Consider the following 23,046-nt stretch of genomic DNA (forward strand, 5'->3'; position numbering starts at 1 on the left):
ACAAATAAGGAAATGTGATAAGCGTGAAAATCAAAATAATATTTTATATGTTATAAGTAATGTGTCAAGAAAACATTAACCGACTAGCGACTTACATTAGAAATGCCGTTCTTAATTGATATAAGATAGTTATTAATCCACTATTTCTGACCAGTTTATGCCGTAAGAGTAGTACTTTTGTTTAACGTTAGAATTCCTTCTTATTTTTTAAAAAAATTAGTTTACCTGAAAGGTTATTTGTGTACTACTTAAGGTTTCTGGTTACTAGCTGTAGAATGACATTGACCTTTTGGATTGGCGTTGTTTGTTCAACTTGTTATCATTTGCAGGCCGATGCAATTTCTCCGGTACATTTAATTTGAGAAATTTTATTTCAATTTACGGCTATCGTCTAACACGATTTTGTATACGCTCATTTGAAAAACAGGTCATTGTATAGTTTCCCCCTGGCGGGCGCTGGGCGAACTAGATCCAAATTTTGTCCGGAGCATATCTCCTACACCCACGGAGGAATTTTAATGAAACTTCATAGAAATGTTTACCACTGTGAGAAGCCGTCTCGTGCTCATGGACCAGGCCTCTATGTTAAAGGTCAAGGTCACACTTAGAGGTCATTGAAAAACGTTTGTCCGGAGCAAACTTCTACATGCATAAAGGGATTTCAATATAACTTGGCACAAATGTTTGCTATTGTAAGGCGGAGTGTCGCGTGCTAAATTTAGGTCCCTGCGACCAAGGTCAAGGTCACACAAAGGGATCAAAGTTCAGATAAAATATGAAAATGTGTATCGGAACCATAAAGTCATCAGTTATTGAGGGATTGAAACACAAATGGTCATTTTCATGACTACGGGTGTGCAACATGTAATTTAGGTTAATATGTGCAAGGTCAAATGTAACTAAAGATGATTGCCAAGGCCACTAAAGATGATAAAATATAGAGATTTGTTCAGAGCATATCTCCTACACATATACAAATGTTCACCACTATAAGAAGCCGTTTCGCGCGCATGAAACAGGCCTCTAGGTTAAAGGTCAATGTCACACTTAGATGTCATTGAAAACACTTGCCCGGAGCAAAACTTCTACATGCATATAGAGATTTCAATATATCTTGGCACAAATGTTCACTATTGTGAGGCGGAGTGTCGAGCGAAACATTTAGGTCCCTGCGGCTAAGGTCAAGGTCACACATAGGTGTCAAAGTTCAGATAAAAAAATCACAAGAGATAATAATATATCCAGAATATATCCAGAATATATCAACGTATTGCCCAGAGCGAATTGCCCAGAGCGTATCTCCTATATGCATATCTTTAATGCCTACATCTCTTTCAAAAGTTTCTGTGATTGGCGTTTATTGCGACAATGTTGCCCTTGTTTTCAGTGTGTAGGTTTTTGTAGTTCTTTCATTTTTACATTTTTGTTGCAGGTAAACCAATATTGATTCCTGAATATTATAAACTTGTTCCAAGGATATGTTAACTGGTTTTCTATTTTTCGAATGTTGCTTGTTATACGCTAATATTCTTACCTGTAAACACCTTTAACAGTTTTTTTTCAGTTCCGCTTAAATTCATGAATTACGGGATAAAAGGTTATTTTCATTACTAGATATGAAAGTGTCATATTGTCATATAAGTTCACATATTCATCACACTCTTATCAACAAATATTACTTAATCAAACTTAAATGCATCAGTTTTCATAAGTTGAATTCTGCTGTAATAGACATTGCTAAAAGGCTTGCACGGTAGCGTGTATCATAACGAAATATGCACAATCAAATCGAGTCTTCAACATATATAATTTCGACGTGCTTTAGGGCCTTTATATTTATACACTTTACTTTCAAATATTTGCATATCGTTTACGTTTACTATTACTGTTTTTGTATGTTTTATAGTGTACTTACTACGTTAATATCAACATTGCTGATTGGTACGTTATCAAGATTTAAATCCTTAAAGTGACAGACAGTCATTTAACTGTTATGTATTTGACTTCAACCTACTGTTACTTATTGTATATGACTAGATTTCCTTTACCTTACATGTCAACTTCCGTTGATTATACATGTTATACATTTGTACATATACATATTTATCCATATCAGAAACATAATTTGTGTAAGACGTTAAAACTAACTATACTTGATTTGTAACACTTATTGGCTAACGCTGTCGACTAAAAACCAAACTGACATAATAACTGCAAGATAAACGTGCAAACACAAAAAAAATATGTTTTCACTTTTATATGACAGTCGACAAAACTAACCGATAAGGGCTATTGATGGTTAATATGGCGACTTATGAACATTAAATTTATCTCCAAATTAGACAGTATTAATCTGCTGTTATGCAGAAATACTAAGTTTCTTCATACATCAACTTGTACAGTTTAATTTTTCATTTAAATGCTACTTTCAGTAAAAAGGCAATATTTATATATTTCACATTGATCAGAAGAGTTCTTTTTTAAAATTAGTATACATGTTCATTCATTTCAAAATTTCAATATAAAAAATAAATGCCCGAAACTGTTTTCATATATGTTGCATGTTTAAAAGGGGCAAAGAAACAGGTTATGAATTTCACTGGATTTATAAGCATGTGTATAAAAACATTTTAATTTTTGTCTGCTAAGTTTCTTTTTTATTTCTTTTCGATAGTCTAAATCGCAATGTCACCAGTATTTGGTAATGACGCTTACACACAAAAATATTATTTTCTTGGTTTTGTTTTTGTCAAAATACCCGTCTGTGAAACTCATATCTAAATAGAAAGAAGAAAAGATTCGTCAAATCAAAGATTTCCGATAACGGAACATTAACTAAAGCAAATTTAGGGAGTATTTTCAGTTTGAAATCAGTTCAAATTTAATATACAGTAACTGTATCAGACAAATGTCAGCCTTAATGTAATGAAATATATTGTATATAGCACTACGAATTTTATATATTTTTTGATTACATACGCTTTGATTTGATTATCATTGTTTTTATCAGAATGTTAGAACATTTATAGTTGTTATAGACATATATTATCATACTTATGTGTGTTACTCATATAATCATCTCATAAGTCCTTACTTTTGATAATTTGCTGATTTTATATGTAAAGAAAAGAATGTTTATGGAAAATTGTTTTGTTATGTTTTTGCTTTGTTATGCTCCACGAATAGAGAGCATGTTGTCGCTATTTTGTCTGTCCTTCCGTCCGTCACACACTTGTCCGGAGCAAACTTTAAAAGTTTTGAAGAAACTTGGGTTAGGGTCATTGGTGCTAAACAGATATTTACACTTTTTCTCTTACAGATGAGCAGATTCGGGGAGCGTCTATCGCCTTCAGCGTTAATCTAGCATTTATCTTAATTTTGATTTTCAGTGTTTCTCTAGTGATGCTAAAGCATCAATGTATTAACTGACATAGACATGTATTCTCTTGAGTACATATTTTTTATCTTATAATCATTATAGGTTGTGTCTTAAAATCATTTAGGAACATAAACGTGCAGCACACTAACAAAGATAATAATAATGCTGTTTTTTGTATGAATTTTGTATGAATGTATATTTGCCTAATTGATGTTTATCTCCTGTTTGTCTGTCTGTGTATGATATTATAGACATTATGATTCTTACTTTACCTACATTTTGATAATTATCAAGGTAGCTCGATCCATCAGGGATTGTGTTATATATTTTGTTATCATATACCATGTTTATACCATATTTGATGTTATAATTTAAACATTACTTTATATTTCAAGAATAAGATAAGCTGTCCTCTAATTGCTAAAATTATAAATGAATTGCATCTTGAGTTACAGTTGACAGGAGAAGTGGAATACCCGCCACTGTATGGTTTTAAATAAGAATCTGCATACAATTCAAAATATAAAAAAAATCAAAATAATTCTTAATCATTAAGAAAGGATTTTTCCATTTTAACATGGATGAAAAATGATGCTTGTTAAGAACGAAAATGAGTAAATGTTCAAATATTTCTTCTTTAATTCAAATGCTATTTATATGTTTATAAACATGGGAATTTACTGTTCATCTTTTTTCTTCTTTTTTTTTTCATTTTCATATTTCAAAAACATATAAATACAATCATTCACATTTACATACAACATTTGTAACTAAATATAAAACATATCCATCTCATTTAAAAACACATTCATTAACCAAACATTCATAAGGTTGATACGACAGAAACTCCACAAAGAAAAAAAGTAAAAAACAAACTTTCAAAAAATAAAGAAAGAAAGAGAATAAATCTACTTAAAAAACTAACATTCTTACACTAAACAAAATCACACATACACACGCACGCACGCACCACACACCCACACACACACACAAAAGAAAGGGGGGAAAGGAGACAAGTGAATCAGTTTCATTTAATTTTTTACGTTTTATGGTTTAATTTACATAATATTATTGTTTTGGTCATCAGTATTGTTTGTTAAAGTGTTAGATAGTTTACTCCATTTTTGTTTGTACGATTCAATTTTATCATTTGACAATGCAATTGCTTCTTCAATCTGTATCCTTAACAGCAAAAAGTTTTTAAAAATATCAAAAGTGGGCTTACTTCTTTGATATTTCATTTTTAAAATGTAATATTTCATTAGAATAATGATATAATTTACTACATTACTATTTTTGTTGGTTTGTAAGCTCTCCAAAAAACACTGTTTCATTACTGTATGAAAAATGAAGATTAACGGACAAGAGAAAAGAGTGCAAGTTTGACCATAAATTTTGCACAATATTAAAACTGCAGCAAAAATCACACAAATTTGTATTGCATAGATTATATTTGAAAAGCATAGTGTTTGTTGCAGTAAGTCTATGGATAAACTTATACTGAAAATTTCTTAATGTCACATCTATAGTACATTGTAGTGGTATAGTATATATCTTATTCCAATTCAATTCTATATCTATTTCTTTTTCCGATCGTCTTCATTTTTATTTTTTACCTTCTCATCATTTTCAAGTTGGATATTATATAAAAGTTTATTTATTGTTTTGGATTTTTGAATTTTATTGAGAAGCGTATCTTGTTCTTCCATATAAGTTGTGTTGTTTTTTAGTTTCTCAAGGTTTTGTTTTGGTATATTGTTTATTAGCATAAAGTATCTTAAATAATCAGCATTTTCTATTCCGTAAATGTTTTTAAAATCATCATATTTATAAAAGGCTTTTCTCCTATAATCATAAAGATGTACTATATAAAGTATGCCTTTATCATGCCAAGTTTCATAATAAACCAGTTTGTTGTAAATTTTAATGCTAGAATTATTCCATACTATGTCTTTAACATTATCTTTGTTTTTTTTGTGTGCTCATGCTGAATGTGAAACCAAGACGAAAGAACATCATTCAGGAACGAATTATGTGGATATAAATTATTGATATCATTTTTTGAAAGATTACATTGGAAGATAAAATCATTTCCATATTGCTTTATCTTGTATTTTACAAAAAGTTTCCATGAACTCTCATTATCTTTGTTTATATACCTTTTTACCCAGCTTGCTTTTACTGCATTAAGATAATATGTATTGTCTATCATTTTTAGTCCACCATTTTTTATATTAAGTTTTAAAGATTTGCGTTTTATTTTTTCTGGTTTTCCTGCCCATAGAAAGTGAAACATCGCTTTAATTATTTCTTTCATCTTATCATTGGATGGGTTTGCTAAAACTGAAATAGGATATATTAATTTTGGCAATGCAAAAGTTTTTATCACTATTACTTTTCCCATCAAAACTAGCTTTCTGTGTTGCCACTGCTTTAAGCAATTGAACAAATCTTGAAAATAGGTTCTAAATTTATGTTTGTATTTTTCTTGTAATCTGATGAAACTAAAAAGCCTAATGTTTTTGCTGAATCTGATGTCCACTTAAATTTTCTATTTTTACAATATTCTATATTTAAGTATCTTTAAATGATCCGACTCGTAATATTGTTGATTTTTTTGAATTAAGGCTTAAACCGGAAATCTTACTAAATTCTGTTATCACATAGACAAGTTTTTCGAAAGACTTAACTGAACCATCGTTTACGAAAGTTGGATCATCTGCAAAGAAGGGTTGTTTTATTTCTTTGTCCTCGACTTTTATTCCTTTTATTTCACTATCTTTTTCTATGTAATTGGATAAAATTTCTAAACATACGATGATTAATGATGATGACATCCTTGTCGAATACCCCTTTCTATGGTAAAAGGTTCTGAGAAATGACCATTATTAACAATAATACTTGAAATATCAGTATAAAAAATTTGACCCATTGTATAAAATCTTTACCAAAATTGAACTTTTCAAGAGCATTAAAAGTGAACTGATGATTTAAACTATCAAATGCTTTTTCATAATCAGTAAAGAATAATAAACCTGTTTTTTTTTCTTTTTGAAGATATTCAATTATTTCAAAAATCATCCTTACGTTTTCACCAATGTAACGGTTTTTCATGAAACCTGTTTGATTGAAACTAATTATAGTTGGCAAAACTTTTTTTATGCGATTAGAAATAGTTTTTGTTGCTAATTTATAATCCACGTTAAGCAAACTTATTGGTCTCCAGTTTGATATATCTGTAATATCTGTTCATCTTTTATCTTTGTCAAGATTATTTTACATAGCTTAACGAAAACATCCGCAAAATTTCACTCTGTTTGTTAGATAAAATTTGATATCTGCGGATATTGGCTTATAGATTTTATATTACTTAGACATTAATTTCAATAAGAAAGCATTTGTTTGCCAATATTTCTTTGCCTAACATAATGAAAGCCTTATTTATAAATAAATTACAAGCACAATTAATTTACTTTTTATTTATTAACTTTATCCTCATCAAGCTAATAATGTCATATGCAATAACGACGCAATGAACTAATGTGCGTGCGTGTGCGTGTTAAACACGCAGCGTGATATTGATGAATACAATGTTCTATTTAACACGTCTGGAGAAATCGAGTTTGATTTAGGTAAAAGGTTTCGTCACATAGATGAAATAAGATTGAAGAGTCGTAGAAAAGATTAAGATTTAAGCGTATGCGTAGAAACATTGTATCACCATTCAATACTAGCAACTTTATTTATTTAGGCTCGATTGTGGAGAAAGATTTATCATATTTGCACCACTCTCGAGTACGCTTAAAGAAAGCGGTGCTGGTGTCCTATGAGTAAACATGATAATGAAACGAGTGGGACTCGAGTACATGATTCCTGGTTGAGAGGCAGACACTTTAACCACTATGCTACCGCTTTCCTTACAACAGATTATCTCCACCATGCATGCTGTACACGCAAACGTACTGTAACTGGATATGAGGTTGCGAGATCAAAGCTTTGCATAGATTTTTAACAATAATGCCATAGAAATCTATCATTTTATATTATACAAGAGCACCGCTGGACAGAATGACGCCAGGAATATAACATAATATAAGCAAATTATTTAGGGCATATAATCAATATACTCAATATAAGTGATCATCCTACGAAGTTTGACAGTTGTAAAACTTTTAACAATATTAAGGTCATTTGATATTGAGCTTTGACCTTGTGACCCCAATATAGATATGGATATTTTATTCAATATAGGCAATCATCCTATGACGTTTGAACACTGTAAGACAAATGGAACTTGTGTTACGCTCCGGAAAACACAATTCTCAGTGCTAAGGTCATTGTGACCCTGACCTTTGATCTTATGAGTCTAAAATCAAAAGGGGTCATGTTTTAGACATGGCTGTTTATCCTATAATATTATACAGCTATAGGTTGATTTATACTTAAGTTATTAAGTGAAAACCGTTTTCAGTTTTAAGGTAATAATGACCTTGACCTTGTGACCCAATTAATAGGGGTCTTCTACTCAATATTGACAATCATCCTATGAAATTTTAACACTGTGGGCCAAATGGAACTTAAGTTATGCTCCAGATACCACAATTGTCAGTGTAAAGATCATTGTGACCCTGACCCTTGACCTTATGACCCAAAAATCAATAGGTGTTTTCTACCTAATATGGACAATCATCCTTTGAAATTTTAATATTGTGGGCCAAATGGAACTTAAGTTATGCTCCGGAAACTGTTTTCAAGTTTTAAGGTAAAAGTGACCTTGACCTTTGACCTTGTGACCTCAAAATGAAAAGGTGTCTTCTACCCAATATGGACAATCATTCTAAGAAGTTTGAATATTGTTGGCCAAATGGAACTTAAGCTATGCTCCGGAAACTGTTTTCAGTTTTAAGGTAATTGTGACATTGACCTTTGACCTTGTGATTCCAAAATCAATAGGTGTCTTCTACTCAATATGGCCAATCATCCTTTGAAGTTTAAATGTTGTGGACCAAATAAAAGTTAAGTTATGCTCCGGAAACTGTTTTCAGGTTTAAAGGTTATAGTGACCATGACCTTTGACCTTGTGACCCCAAAAACAATAGATGCCTCTTCCCAATATGAACAATCATCCTATGAAGTTTGAATATTGCGGGCCAAATGGAACTTAAGTTATGCTCCGGAAACTGTTTTCAGTTTAAAGGTAATAAAAACCTTGAACTTTGACCTTGTGACCTCAAAATCAATAGAAGTCTTTTACCGAATGTGGACAATCATCCTTTGAAGTTTAAATATTGTGGGCCAAATGGAACTTAGTTATGCTCCGGAAACTGTTTTCAGTTTTTAGGTAATAGTGACCTTGACCTTTGACCTTGTGACCCCAAAATCAATATGTGTCTTCTACCCAATATGAACAATCATCCGATGAAGTTTGAGTATTGTGGGCCGAATGGATTTTAAGTTATGCTCCGGAAACTGTTTTCAGTTTTAAGGTAATAGTGACCTTTGACCTTGTGACCCCAAAATCAATAGGTGTCTTCTACCTAAAATGGACAATCATCCTATGAAGTTTGAATATTGCGTGCCGAATGGAACTTAAGTTATGCTCCGGAAACCAAATTGCTAACCGTCGAACGGACGGACGCCAGTGGGTATAACATAATATGCCCGAAATTCTTGTGGGCATATAATAATGCTATATTTCACAGCGAAAAGTGAAAATAGTAATTTTTTGTTAGAGGTAACGGCGCAATAACATAATATAGGTAATTTGGCGACTTTCCAGCTTTACTGGTGGAGGAAAACATCGTGTGTCCCTCTGTACATAATTGCAGGCACAAATATGAACCTGAGTAGTACCGACGTTCTACAAAGCTAGCTTTCTCACTTTAAAATCCAAAAACCTGGCATTTTTGAACGAACGTACAACGTTGAAAAGGCAATTGTTTAGAGTCAACGACCTTAATCACTAAAGTCATGGACGCTCCTGAAAATGTTGCTTTTTAATAAAAACAGATACAGACGTAGGAGTGAAAACAACAAAATTAATCGCGCTTACGTTAAAAATATGCAAATTTAATGTGAAAGGATTTCTTCTAACATAAAAATCATACGATTGGAATTTCTTACATCTATGGGCCATTTTAAACAGAAAGGTGTGAAAACGATAATTACGATATACTCAGCATTAAAATTGTTAAATTAAGAATCGCATTTTTGTGCTATTCCCAGCCCGATTTGAGTGCATAATTTCAGGCCGTTTTTTTTTTTTTTTTTTTTTTTTTTTTTTTTTTTTTTTTGAAAATCGGAGTGAGCGAATGATCTGGAACTTTGCACACAAGGTGACATCAAATGAAACATTAATCTTGAAAAATTATTTCACGTCCTGTAATCTCATATGCATAGACAATCGTGTATTCGCGTTTTGTTCTGTTTTTTATTCAGCTGAATTCATTTTAAAAAATCACTTTTTGATTTAATGTGAAAGGGTACGCTGGTCTTTTCCGCTCATTAAATTCTTCCTTTTTACTTTTATAAGACACTCTTAATATCAAACACAATATAAATTATTATAAAAAAACATTTAAGGCGATTTTTTTAGCTGACGGATCACGTTCTTTGGATAAGCTCTGGCACACATATCGCGGTTATACCAGCTGCACTTTGCGTTTCAACTGGCAATTCAAGGTTTAAACAGTTTTAACTGAGCAACAATCACGTGTGTCGTATCCAATATTGCCAGTTAGAATTTATTGCACTCATTTCATTGCACTCATAGGTCTTCTTCTCGGAGTTAATTAAGTATCACACGAAACATGGTCGTGACACAAGAAGGGCTCCTGTAGATGGTCCCTAAGTTGAAAAGCAGACACCTTATCACAACACCAGATCGGTTTGACGGAATCTATTCACGAATAGCAATAAAAAGTACAATTTCTCACTGTCTTGTATTTTGATCTGATAAAGCGGAATTCAATCGTCAAAACGAACCACCTTTGAATTATTGATTCTGAAGGACCAGATAAAAATATAGCAACGTAGAGTACGCAATAAAAAGAAAATAGAAATAAACGAATATTTAAGACTCATAAATATGATAAAAATAAGGGGGATTTAATCGCTTGCAACGTCGTGAGATAAACTTTGATCGAGAGTTAATAACTAAATTGTCGATTAACAAATCAATAAAGATTATAAGTAACATTTTCTTACCAATATTCTCAAACTAGATAGTAGAAATGTTTCGCTTTTGCAATTAAGCCAATCCTGAAAATAAACTTTAACAGTGTAACGTTACATACTTATCCAACTTATCCCATTATGGATGTGCAAACTTTCAGTCTAAAAATCAATTTTCTGTAGAAGTTTATAAAAAATCTCTTCAAAGTAAACTTGGTTCTAGTTCAAAAGGCGATATTTTATCAGCATTTTCCCAGCTCTTGACTTTTCATTTTGTCTATACATTTTGGAAGACAATGCATTTTTTGTGACAGATTGCAAAACACTATTAGGCTGTACTTGTATGTATGTATGTACTTGTATGTATGTTCAGGTGTTTGTTATATATAATTCTGAAAAAAAGTTGGATGACTCTTAAATAAGAGTCAAATTAGTCTATTTTAGTAACTTTCTTTACATTTTAAAGAACACTTAGAGTAAGCTTGCAAATGCTCTCATTGAAAAGATATTTTTTGGAAAAAAAAGATAAGCTGAAAAATGTTATCGCCTCGGTCAATATTAATTTTTTTCAGTACATATCACATCATATTCACCAGCTAAAAAGTCTATTTCTGTATAATAAATTAAGTGTATGCTCCACCATATGGTAATTTCACAGTGACAATTGGTACATGAACATACACAGACTTGCTTATATCTTATATTTGTTATAACATTAGGTCTCGTCAAGTTCGTAATAACCGAGTTTTACTATATTTATTTAACCAAATTCCTACGCGAAAATCAAACAAACATGTAAAATTCTGCAAAATACAACCGGTCTCTTTGAAATACGATAAGTCAATGAAAATTATACGCATAAATCTTGACGTGTAAGGAAATTTGTAAACTTTCAATGATTTTTCGATATAGATGCGTAATATATGGCTATTACTTCAGTTTCATGGTGAAGCTCTTTAATGATGACAACGATACCAACCATGAGTCGTTAATACAATATGACCTGTTTCAGTGTAACATTGATATTTTGTATGATTAACTTTTCACATTTAAGTTGAAAGAATAGTTGATTTGTCTGATATAATTAAAATTTACGGAAAGATTGAATTCATGATTTGAAGGTTAGTATATCTAATTTGGCATTTTTCAACATATTCATTTACACCTACTTTCGATTTTGTCGTTACTATTCAATTCGAATCAGTGTTAACAAACTTGTAATAAAGTTATTTCTGATCACTATGATGCTAGGGATAGACTTGAAATGAAGAAGAAAACATAATTTTTATCCTAAACCGAATGGCAAGTAATTAAAGATTATGTTTAAACTTGAAATAAAGATAACAATGGCGTATCAAATGAAACATTCACATGTAAAAGCATGTATATATATTATTGCGTAGTTTTCTGTTTCACGCTTCATAATTTCATGTTATATATGTGTGTAGAGAAAGTGTAATGTTTTGTTATATGTAATCAAGAGACCGGTGTAACACACAAAAAAACGATTTTTTTATATTGGTAAAATATTGTCAAACAGTGGTATAATTGTTTGTAATTAGCCATTATTTTGTTTTTTTAACGTTTCGGAAATAATTCACTATCTATCTATAATCACTTGTACCAAATGTACTTGAATATTCTTATAAACCATTAACATGACGATGTTCTGTTATGATTTAACATTCAAATTCTCTGACATTCTGACAGAGCAACCATAGTAAGTTAAATTATTAATCTATATATCAATTTATCTTTCTTCTCTGTAAAACCCAACGCGAGGACGAAGACATGGGATTTGACAGAATGGACAGACAAACTGATAGAGAGTTATTACAATTTCTTTTCGTTATCCAAATTTTTAGATCTCGGGCTGTTTTATAAATAAAGAAATTACTTACATTTATGTTGTAGTTGTAGTTTTTTCTTGTTTTGTTCTCAATCAGCTGTCAATTATTATATAACTTCTTTTCTTCTTATTATATTTATATTCTGTAATTACTGTGTCGATGTGACGTAAAACCCAAAACAAACAAACAAACAAAATATTCTGTAATTACTATACTCTGAAATTTCTTATTATACGGTATATTTTAATAATGATCATAACATAAAGCATAAAATTTTCGTTGATGATATGACGTTATATATTTTCATTAAATATTCATTTATATTAAAAAAAAAGTAGAATTTCATTGTGATGTTCAATATTCGTGTATGTAATGTTTTAGAGCGCTAAACGTATGTCGGGTGACATAAATTTTGGTCTCTTTTATAGTACTTCTCTCCACATGTATGCAATTACATGTATAACGAAATATCAACGAAGTCTAATAAAAAGTTACAATTCAAAACAAACAAAAACAGAACAGATCAGACATTTATGATTTCGTAAATAATTTTGAAAAGTATAAAAAATAGCTTTAGATATTTTCAATATAAACCTATAATAAAGTAAAATTATGACACTGTTAGACATTTCTTTCATCAAAATAAACAAGATGACCAACACTGACGACACTCATAACATGATGTCCGAAATAAGCAATTGATAAAGTCAACTGGTTCCTTTCGTAGCCGTATAAATCACCTTACATAAGAAGTATGTAAACAGAACGAGCTGACAAAATTGTCAACAAAAGTTATTTTTTTAAAGAAGAGCATGATGTATCTAAAGGTAAAATGTGGATCTAATTTAGTTTGGTATGTTTTAGTAGACATGTTTACAGTCAACATAAATTTGGAAAATTTCCAACAACGAACTTTTGAGTATTTTAATGTTTTTTCACAAGGACACCTGTCACATTTTTACATTTTACTGCTGAAATATGCTTGAATTTGTGCAAGGTAGTGCAAATGGATGATGCAGCCTATTTAAGCCGGTAAGATGATGCACACGATCATCTGTTCATGAGCTTATCATAACGTATTTAACCTTTTCAGTTTTACCGTATTCAGCCGCGTTTATTTTATTTTTTAAGATAAAGGTGGCGAAATAAAAGATAACGAATACATTTGGGGAGCAATCGTTAAGAGATATAAATATCACAGGACATAAGTCAGAGGATGACTTAAAATATTTTCATAGTAATTCGGTTTCTTCTACGGTACGTACAATGAAACAACTGAAAATTGTTGAAACGTGTTTTATTTTACGTTTTTCTATATTTTTCCTGGTAAACTAAAACCAGTGCCTCGATATTTTATATTGGCTTAATACTTTAAACAGGTTCTTCTTTATTATTTAATAAACATACATCGTCGTATTTTGAAGGGTAACGTTTGTTATCAGGATAAGCCGTAAATTTTAACAAGAAGGACGGTTAAACTAAAATGTATGAAATAATATATGACTAAATAATAGAAATATTGCTTTTCAAAATCAACAAATTTAAACAGATTGTTTTTGTTATGTACACTTACAGTAATTCATCCGCAGTAATAATGCAAAAAAAATGTATTCTGTTTTGTGTCAATACTACATTTGAAAAGAGCCGATCATCTTTTCATAATGGTTTATTCAATTTCTACCAAGTTGATACGATATATTCATTAAAATAACTTTTCAAGCTTCGTGTTTATTTCATTATTTACAGTTAGTGTAAGATGGCAGTTCAAACCATATCAAGATTAATACAAGAAAGTCAAGATGCCCTCGAGGTAAATGACTTTACACGTGCAAAGCAGGTGGCGTTTCAAGCTGTTGCGGATATCAACATCGAGAAATGTAAGTTTTTAACAGGCGTGCAGACGAATATAGACGAGCAACAATTTGGGGATTGGTATGGAGGATGTTCTTTTGTTATGCACAAGGTATTAAAAAAGGGCATGTATAGCAATATTACTCTATATTAAATGCAAATAAACATATTTCATTTCATCAAGAATGTCTTCATTCATATTTTCTTTTTTTATGCAAATACATTTCTTAAATTCTTATGACTTAGACGCTTTGTATACTTTGCCGTTTATACCGTGAAGTACCGAAGCACGCGCCACTCTTAATGGATTTCTACAGCGTAGATGGTTAACTACGTATATGCATAAAAGTTTTTTATCTGGTTTGGTTCTTATGACATATTTCCTTATTAAACTGTCACTACTTTAAAAAAAATAGCTCAAATTTAAACCATTATGAAAACTCGTATACTTGAACTACGGTTAAATATGTGGCGTAGCCTTCGATAACGATTGTAATTTTCCCGTAGTTGTTAGGTTTACTTATGAACTTGACGTCGAAAACAATTTAGGTGATTACAAATTCGTTATACAAGTACAGATGGGATAAACGGCAGAATATAGGTTTCCTTACATGAATAAAACTCTCGACTTCCGCCTCGGTCATATTTATCTCATTACTCTTCTGTATATCCCGTCAGAAACTTATCTATTATAATAAATGATAATATATTTTTGAAGATATAAAGACCAGAGCATTTACTTTATTTCCATCCTCGGTAACCCAGGCTATTTGCCGTATACATGTTCATGTATCGGTCAATACCCTGCGCAAACTGGCTGAAGATATTTCGTACTTCTGAATTATTCATAAGCATAATTCCGGTCGTTCGATTGGTTTCTTCATCAGCTGATGAAGCGCATTTGTCCATTGAAATAATACCTTTCATATCGTGCTAGCCAGCCTCTACAATATGGCGGTCCCCATTGTGTTAACGTTGACATTAGAAATTAATTTTGTTTCAAGACAAATATTTGAATATTTGTTGAAAGGTGAACATGTGTCTCAATATGCAGATGATACTAGCTTGTTTCTAGATGGCACAGAGAAATTTTTAAAAAACACAATGAAAATTTTAAAATTCTATGCTTATATGTCAGGCCTTGTTATTAATACAGAAAAAAACTAAAGTGGTTTGGTTTGGTTCTCTTAAAAATAACAATTCTGTGATCTGCCCAGAGTACAATCTTGATTGGAACAATGAAACATTTACTTTGTTAGGTATTAAGTTTTCCACATATTTAAGCCAAATAATAAGTCTTAATTATGATGCAAAAATTCAAGAATTAAAGAAACTTTTCGCAATTTGGTCTAAAAGAATTATCTCGCCTATCGAAAAAATTGTAGTGGTAAAATCTTTGGCACTTGCCAAACTAAATCATTTAATTATGAGTCCACCTAATCCACCTTTAGAAAAAAATAATTTAATTCAAAATCTTTTCTTCAAATTTCTCTGGAATGAAGGTATGGATAAAGTTAAGAGGAATATAATCACTCAAGATTATAAGTTTGGAGGTTTAAAAATGATTGACCTTCGATGTTTTATGAATAGTCTAAAGGTTACCTGGATTAGGAGACTTATACATTCAAACAATAATTATTTGAAATTGGTAGAAAGTATTTGCCCTTATATTAAGGAAATAGCAAGGTATGGAATAAGTTTTGTGAAAAGAAAATTGCAGTTAGACATCAATCCATTTTGGAAAGATGTTTTACAGAGCTATTATTCCCTATCTTTAAACTTACAGCCAAAATATGTTAATCATTATTATTCCATTCATTTGTGGGATAACCCTTATATTAAGGTTGGAAATTCCAGCATTCATCTGAATAGATGGATTGCTGGTGGAATTCTGTTTTTAGGAGATCTGGTCAATCAAGAGGGAAATAATTATACTTATGATGAATTTTGTGCAATATTAAAAGTGAGAAGTAATTTTCTAGAATATAGGAGTATCATAACAGCAGTAAAATTATATTTATTGAAATTAAATGTACAAGACTTAGCAAAAGAACAAAAATATAAGTCTACCTATCCCACAAACTGTATTGACAATTATCAAGGATATAAAAGGATGTCGTTCTATCTATAAGGTCATGCACTTATCAAAACAATATCCAAATTCTTTACAAAAATAAATGAATGAAATATCTGATAAAATTGATCCTAACTTCTTTCAAAATACATCAATACATGATACTACATTTAAGTTTACAAATGATCCAAAATAATACGGTTTCAATTTTGAATTAACATAGAATTCTTGCGGCTAATTATTTACTTAAGAAAATGAATATTATAAATGAAGATATTTGTACTTTTTGTCAAAACGAAAAAGAAACTTTGATGCATTTATTCTTTGATTGCGATATTATAAAACAGTTTTGGACACAGCTACAGCTGTATATAAAGGACAAATGTAATATTAATTTTCAATAGTTGGAGCCTTTCAGATATTTTATTTGGTAATATATATCTGGATAGTGTTACAAACCAAATAATTATAAATGCCAAATTTCATATATATTATAGCAGAATAAAACAAACAAGGCCTAGTTTAGCAAACTTTAAAAATCAAATATGTGCCATTTATAAAACTGAAAAGTATATATCAAAACAATCTTTTAAACTTGATTTGTTTGAAAAATCATGGCATAAGTATATTAATCTATTGAGTTAAGTTAATATTTTTTCTTTTGACATTCAAAATCCGCATTTCCAAATAATATTATAAGGAGACTTCCACCATCCCCTATCTCATCCATTCCAGCAAAAAAAAAGTGTTCTTAGTTTTAAATAAAGTCTTAAGTTACTCAGGTTAAACACGCATAGATATAGCACCAAACCCTTTTTTTATGTCCTTTTTATTTTTTCTTGTTTTTTTTTCTCTTCCGGTCTTTTTTATACCCCTCAAAATTTTATCCACCACAGTATATAATTTGGTAGATGGTGTTGCATAATTCAAACTGTGAAAACAATTTGTGTAGTATTACTCAGTTATTTCCTTTTTTATTCCTTGAAATTTCACATGTTCACAAATTTTGGTTCCTGACTATGCCAATTTCAAACTTTATTAATAGATAAGACATGGAGTAGAATATGTACATGTACTTTTAATTGGATGAAGTGAAATTGAATGTTCTGTTGTACAAATTGGGATAAATATGTTCATAAGGTTGAATGTATATAAATGGAAAGATAATTCCTTTTATTCCATTAAGTGGGCAACAATTAGCTGTTTATTATTTTGTAAAAAGTAGTTGGGAGTTTAAAGGTCAGATAAGACACTTATATTGGTAAAAGTCTTACAAAGCATGCTACGTTCCTCCAAATATCATATTTTTTTATTTTTGATAAATATCCACAAGTGAGGTAACATTGTAGAATGACTTTTACAATTAAGGAACTATTAAAAGCAAATTTTCCCATCTTATTATTTTTATAGGAGCCTTTTACTCATTTTTAGAATTGCAAATTACAAGATTCTCTTAGAACTCTATATAATTAATAATTCTTTGAATACACAGATACATATTAAAATTTCCATTCTTTTTAAAGGCTTGAAACTATGTAGTATTAAAAATAGTAGTATTAAAAAGAATAATGATCTATACAAACTTTTAAGTGTTTATGAACTATTAATATATTGCTCTACACAAATGTTATATACTAATACAACTTATACCTTTGCATACCATATACTAATACTGTAATTGTAAGGTACACTGGGGATGCTCCCCGACCCCTTTGTACCTATGACGGGGTTAATAAAATTACAAATTAAAAAAAAAAGTGAACATGTTTTCTTGTGAGCAGCAACAAATGCAAAGTTTAAACTTTTATCTGTATTGCAGATTGGGGAAAACTTCGAGGCAACAAGGTTTTTTTATACAGGTATTTTTACTTTTATTTAACAAAAAAGTTTTTAACCTTTCTAAATCTATATCGTCAATTTCTATTATATATAAGGTACAGAAATGATAATGCCGAGGAATTTATACGACTTTCTAATCTTCAACAGTAGTCCTACAAAAGATATCAACTAAGTAATGGAGTGATCCGGTAACAACAATGAAGTTTAAAGACCAGTTGAACAAGTTTTAACTACCGTCATCTAATCTTTTATGTCATTTCAGTGTGTCCGCAACTGATGCACATCCCGACAGTTTTCTGCTAATATGATAGCAGCAGCTGAAGAACGTTTACAATTAATTCATAGATCATTTAATATCTTATCGTTGTCCATGAGCACTTAAAATATAGTTGTGTTATTTGAGACGGGTTATTTTCATATGCTTTTTCATGTTGTCATTTTTAACTGATTAGGTTTTCTTGAAAATTTATATCCCTTATGTAAAATATTTATATAAGAATAATTTTCATTAAAATAATATTTGTCTTTAGAATCTTGCTTTTATAACAACAAACGATAGTATATCTTTTGTATTATTTTTATTTATTGTAGCGATTATTTTCGACTCGACTTGGAATATTCACAACCATAAAAAAGTATTTGACGTTCTTTGGAATTCCTTGGTTTTTTCTAGAAAAAAGTGTGATCTTTCAATGCAATACGAGGTTGGTTTATAAACAATATTTATCCATACATTGCATATTTTGCACTTATTTTTAGAAATTATCAATGTGATCCTACATGTATATCCGACAAGCTTCATGTCATAATAATAGCAGGAAAAGAAAATTGCGCCTCTGCAATAAGGGTTAAACAAATTTTGTAATACTTTAAAACTTTACCCTACAAAGGCAGACTCTATGTAGATTTTATCTTTTCTTTTATATTTATTAATTATTATGTCGCTACACGCCCGAAAGAATTAAGTATTTACTTCAATAATTGATAGGTATATAGTTAATCAGAGCCACTCTTGTCTGCATCACATCTATGTGAAGAGAATGATTCCGTGAAAATACAGCTTCACAATGATAAATACCGGATGCCTTGACCACAATAATTAATTATTGCTAAGGAAAGACAATTTATTCTTCTAACAGTATGTACAAATGTAACTTTGACTTAATGAGCAATACACTTTCTTTATAGAAGGAACTGAGATGGCTTCTTGCAAAGATAGATGACCTTGCCAAACTTGCTGAGAGCCGTGGAAAATGTAATGTCTGTGTGACTATAGATGGTGATATCAATCAAATATTCTCCTACCTGATGAAATGTGGCATAGTGGAACATGAGCTGATTAAACAACCAGGACGTAGGGCTTCCCTATGGCGCTCTGCTCGATGTTTCCTGCGAATGGTAAATATTTTTTTAGGTTTTTAAATACAAAGTGGTGTTGCGTTTAAAAAAGGTGTTCAATAGTTAAGGGACGTTATGTTATTGAATGATTGCAAATAATTGCTCTAAATTAATGCAAATATTTGTGTAAAGGTCACCTTAGAACTAAGTAATCAATGGCAAACGACGACTATGTGTCGATTGTCATTATTTAACAGAACTTTCTCCTCAGAAACTACCATGCGCAGAGTCTTAATGTTTAGAACTTATTACTGCCTAGTAGAGAAGCTATGAAATCATGTCTCTGGAATCAATATTGGATCTGTCCTGGAGTCTTTTTTTGTGTGATACTACAAAGTTTAAAGCTTCATGTTTTATATAATGTTTTGCCTTATGAAGCTCTACAAATGACAAACAACTAATGTCCCTTTGGTCAATATGGGCTCCAAATTTAGGGTGACTTTTTATCTAGACCTAAATAGCCATATCTTAAAAATCTTTCCTCCGGAACTATTATGTCAAAACTATTTGGGATGAAACAATTTTTTTGGGGTTCTCAACAAAAGATTTAATAATCATGCCCTTGGGATCAAAATGAGTTTAACCCTTTAAGTTATTTCCTTTCAAATGCTTCAAACATATTATGATGCTCTTTTTAAGCTTTGTAGATAATTTACCTATTAAGCACTCCTTATGAATAAGCATCAAATATTAACTTTATTTAAGGGAATGCATGAAGATGCAAGGAAACTTTGCAGTACAAGTAAGTACGTAAGTTCAATTCTTAGAGCAGTCTATATCTAAGTTTATTGCTTAAATCTAGTTTTTTCTCTAAAAAGCAGTTTTTATACGCCCGTTTGAAAAACGGGACGTATTATGGGAACGCCCCTGGCGGGCGGGCGGTCGGGCGGGCGGTCGGGCGGGCGGGCGGCGTCCAATTTTGTCCGGATCATATCTCCTACATGTATGGAGGGATTTTAATGAAACTTCATAGAAATGTTCACCACTATGAGGAGCAGTGTCGCGCACATGAACTAGGTCTCTAGGTCAAAGGTCAAGGTCACACTTAGAGCTCATTGAAAAACGCTTGTCCGGAGCAAAACTTCCACATGTATAGAGGGATTTCAATATTACTTGACACAAATGTTCACCATTGTGAGGCGGAGTGTCGCGCGCAAGATTCAGGTCCTTGCGGCCAAGGTCAAGGTCACACATAGAGGTCAAAGTTCAGATAAAGATATGAAGATTTGTATATGGACCATTTAGTCATCATTTATTGAGGGATTGTAACACAAATGGTCATTATCAAGACTATGGCTGTGATACATATAATTTAGGTCAATATATACAAGGTCAAGGTCACTAAAGATGATGAAATATCCAGATTTTGTACGGAGCATATCTTCTACACGCATGGAGGGATTTTAATGAAATTTCATAGAAATGTTTACCATTATGAGAAGCCATGTCACGCACATGAACTAGGTCTCTAGGTCAAAGGTCAAGGTCACACTTAGAGGTCAAAGTTTAGATAAAAATATGAAGATGTGTATAGGGACGATTTAATCATCATTTATTGAGGGATTGTAACACAAATGGTCATTATCATGACTACGGCTGTGACACATGTACTTTAGGTCAATATATGCAAGGTCAAGGTCACTAAAGATGGTGAAATATCCAGATTTTGTCTGGAGCATATCTCCTACATGTATGGAAGATTTTTTATAATACTTTATGGAAATGTTCACCACCATGATATGTATTGCTCCATGCATGATCCAGGTCTCCAGGTCAAAGGTCAAGGTCACACTTAGAGCTCATTGAAAAACGCTTGTCCGGAGCAAAACATCTACATTCATAGGGGAATTTCAATATAACTTGGCACAAATTTTCACCATTGTGAGGCTGAGTGTCGCATGCAAAATTCAGATCCCTGCGACCAAGGTCAAGGTTACATATAGAGGTCAAAGTTCAGATAAAAATTTGAAGATGTGTATAGGAACCATTAAGTCATCATTTATTGATGGATTGTAGCACAAATGGTAACTATCATGACTACAGGTGTGACACATTTAATTTAGGTTAATATTTGCAAGGTCAAGGTCACTGGAGATGATTAAATATCCAGATGTTGTCCGGAGCATATTTTCTACATGCATGGAGGAATTTTAATGTTACTTTATAGAATTGTTCACCATCATGAGACGAAGTGCCCTGCACATGAAACCAAGTCTCTAGGTCAAAGGTGAAGGTCACAGTTAGAGCTCATAGAAAAACGCTTGTCTGGAGCAAAAACTTCTACATGCCATAGAGGGATTTCAATATAATTTGGCACAAATGTTCATTATTGTGAGGCTGAGTGCCGTGCATAAAATTCAGGTCCCTGCGACCAAGGTCAAGGTCACACATCCTGTGCATATCTTCCCTACTGATTTGTTTTAAGGTTCATTTAACAACACAGTGCCAAGAATAAAAACTTGCTTGCTAGATAACACTTATCCATAATGCCCCCATCTCCATCTAAAGCTTTCGTAAACGGGCGTATTTTGTGACTATGGCATCCTTGTTTACCTATATAAGCAACCTTTTAAAACTCTTCGTTTAGCTCTATCATGTAAACCATAGTTACAATATTTCTGAGTAATTATCGTGACATCAATATAACGTTTACATTAGTTATATTCAAATATTTCTTTCCTTTTAATACTTCGTAATAAAACTATGTAACACTTAATGTTTTCTTCCTTTAAAAATCTTCTTTACTTTTCAAAAGCACTATATCCAAAATAAATCTTATCAGGCAAAAGTGTAGAATAATTATGCTGTATATCACTACATATTTTTTATTATGGACATAAATAATCTACAATTGTTTAAGAAAATAAATTACTTTTACGTGGTATGTAGTAGTAACAATGATTATGCAATAAAATTGCATTCATACCGTTGTGGGTTGTGGGTTAAAACTGCGAGTTCTGACTGTGTTTATACCAATGAAGGTACATGTGGTTCAGTGACATTTTTAATGACTTATTAATATTAATAAAAAAATATTATTTGGTATTTTTTAAGTAGAACAAGTTGGCATTTTCATTTTTTCTTTGAATTTTAGAGATTTATAATAAATCTATTTGCATGTGTTTGGTAAATATTTAATTGACATTTAAACTGAAGACAGTCACAAACAAATGTATTGATAAGATTAAAGATAGCAGATATGTTTGTATTTAAACTTTTTCACTGAAAAGATTACAGCATTTCAGCTACGGAAAAGGCAGATATAAACAATTAAGTGTTAACTGAAATAAACAAAACATAGGCTATAGTTCTAGTATTAAAATGCTGTATTGTGATTTTTTGTTTACGCTCTTAAAACTTAACAATTCTTATATGTTGACGACGAACGGCTGACATTGACCGATCCTAATAGTTCACTTGAAACTATTTGCTCAGGTGCACTATAAAGATATTTAAAAAATACGCAATTTTCCAAATTTTTT

General features: G+C 31.2%; 1 long non-coding RNA gene across 1 annotated transcript; it reads left to right on the forward strand.

Moving 5' to 3' along the window:
- Positions 1 to 13,904: 13,904 nt before the first annotated feature.
- On the forward strand, positions 13,905 to 20,391 carry LOC132739624 (uncharacterized). The gene is made up of 5 exons (XR_009627031.1): positions 13,905 to 14,365; positions 18,147 to 18,186; positions 18,429 to 18,870; positions 19,355 to 19,564; positions 20,270 to 20,391. It is a non-coding gene; the product is annotated as an uncharacterized LOC132739624 (long non-coding RNA).
- Positions 20,392 to 23,046: the final 2,655 nt, after the last annotated feature.

Source organism: Ruditapes philippinarum, unplaced genomic scaffold (assembly GCF_026571515.1).
Source record: "Ruditapes philippinarum isolate M1 unplaced genomic scaffold, ASM2657151v2 ctg1661_1_1_1_1, whole genome shotgun sequence".
In the NCBI taxonomy this organism is placed as follows: Eukaryota; Metazoa; Mollusca; class Bivalvia; order Venerida; family Veneridae; genus Ruditapes; species Ruditapes philippinarum.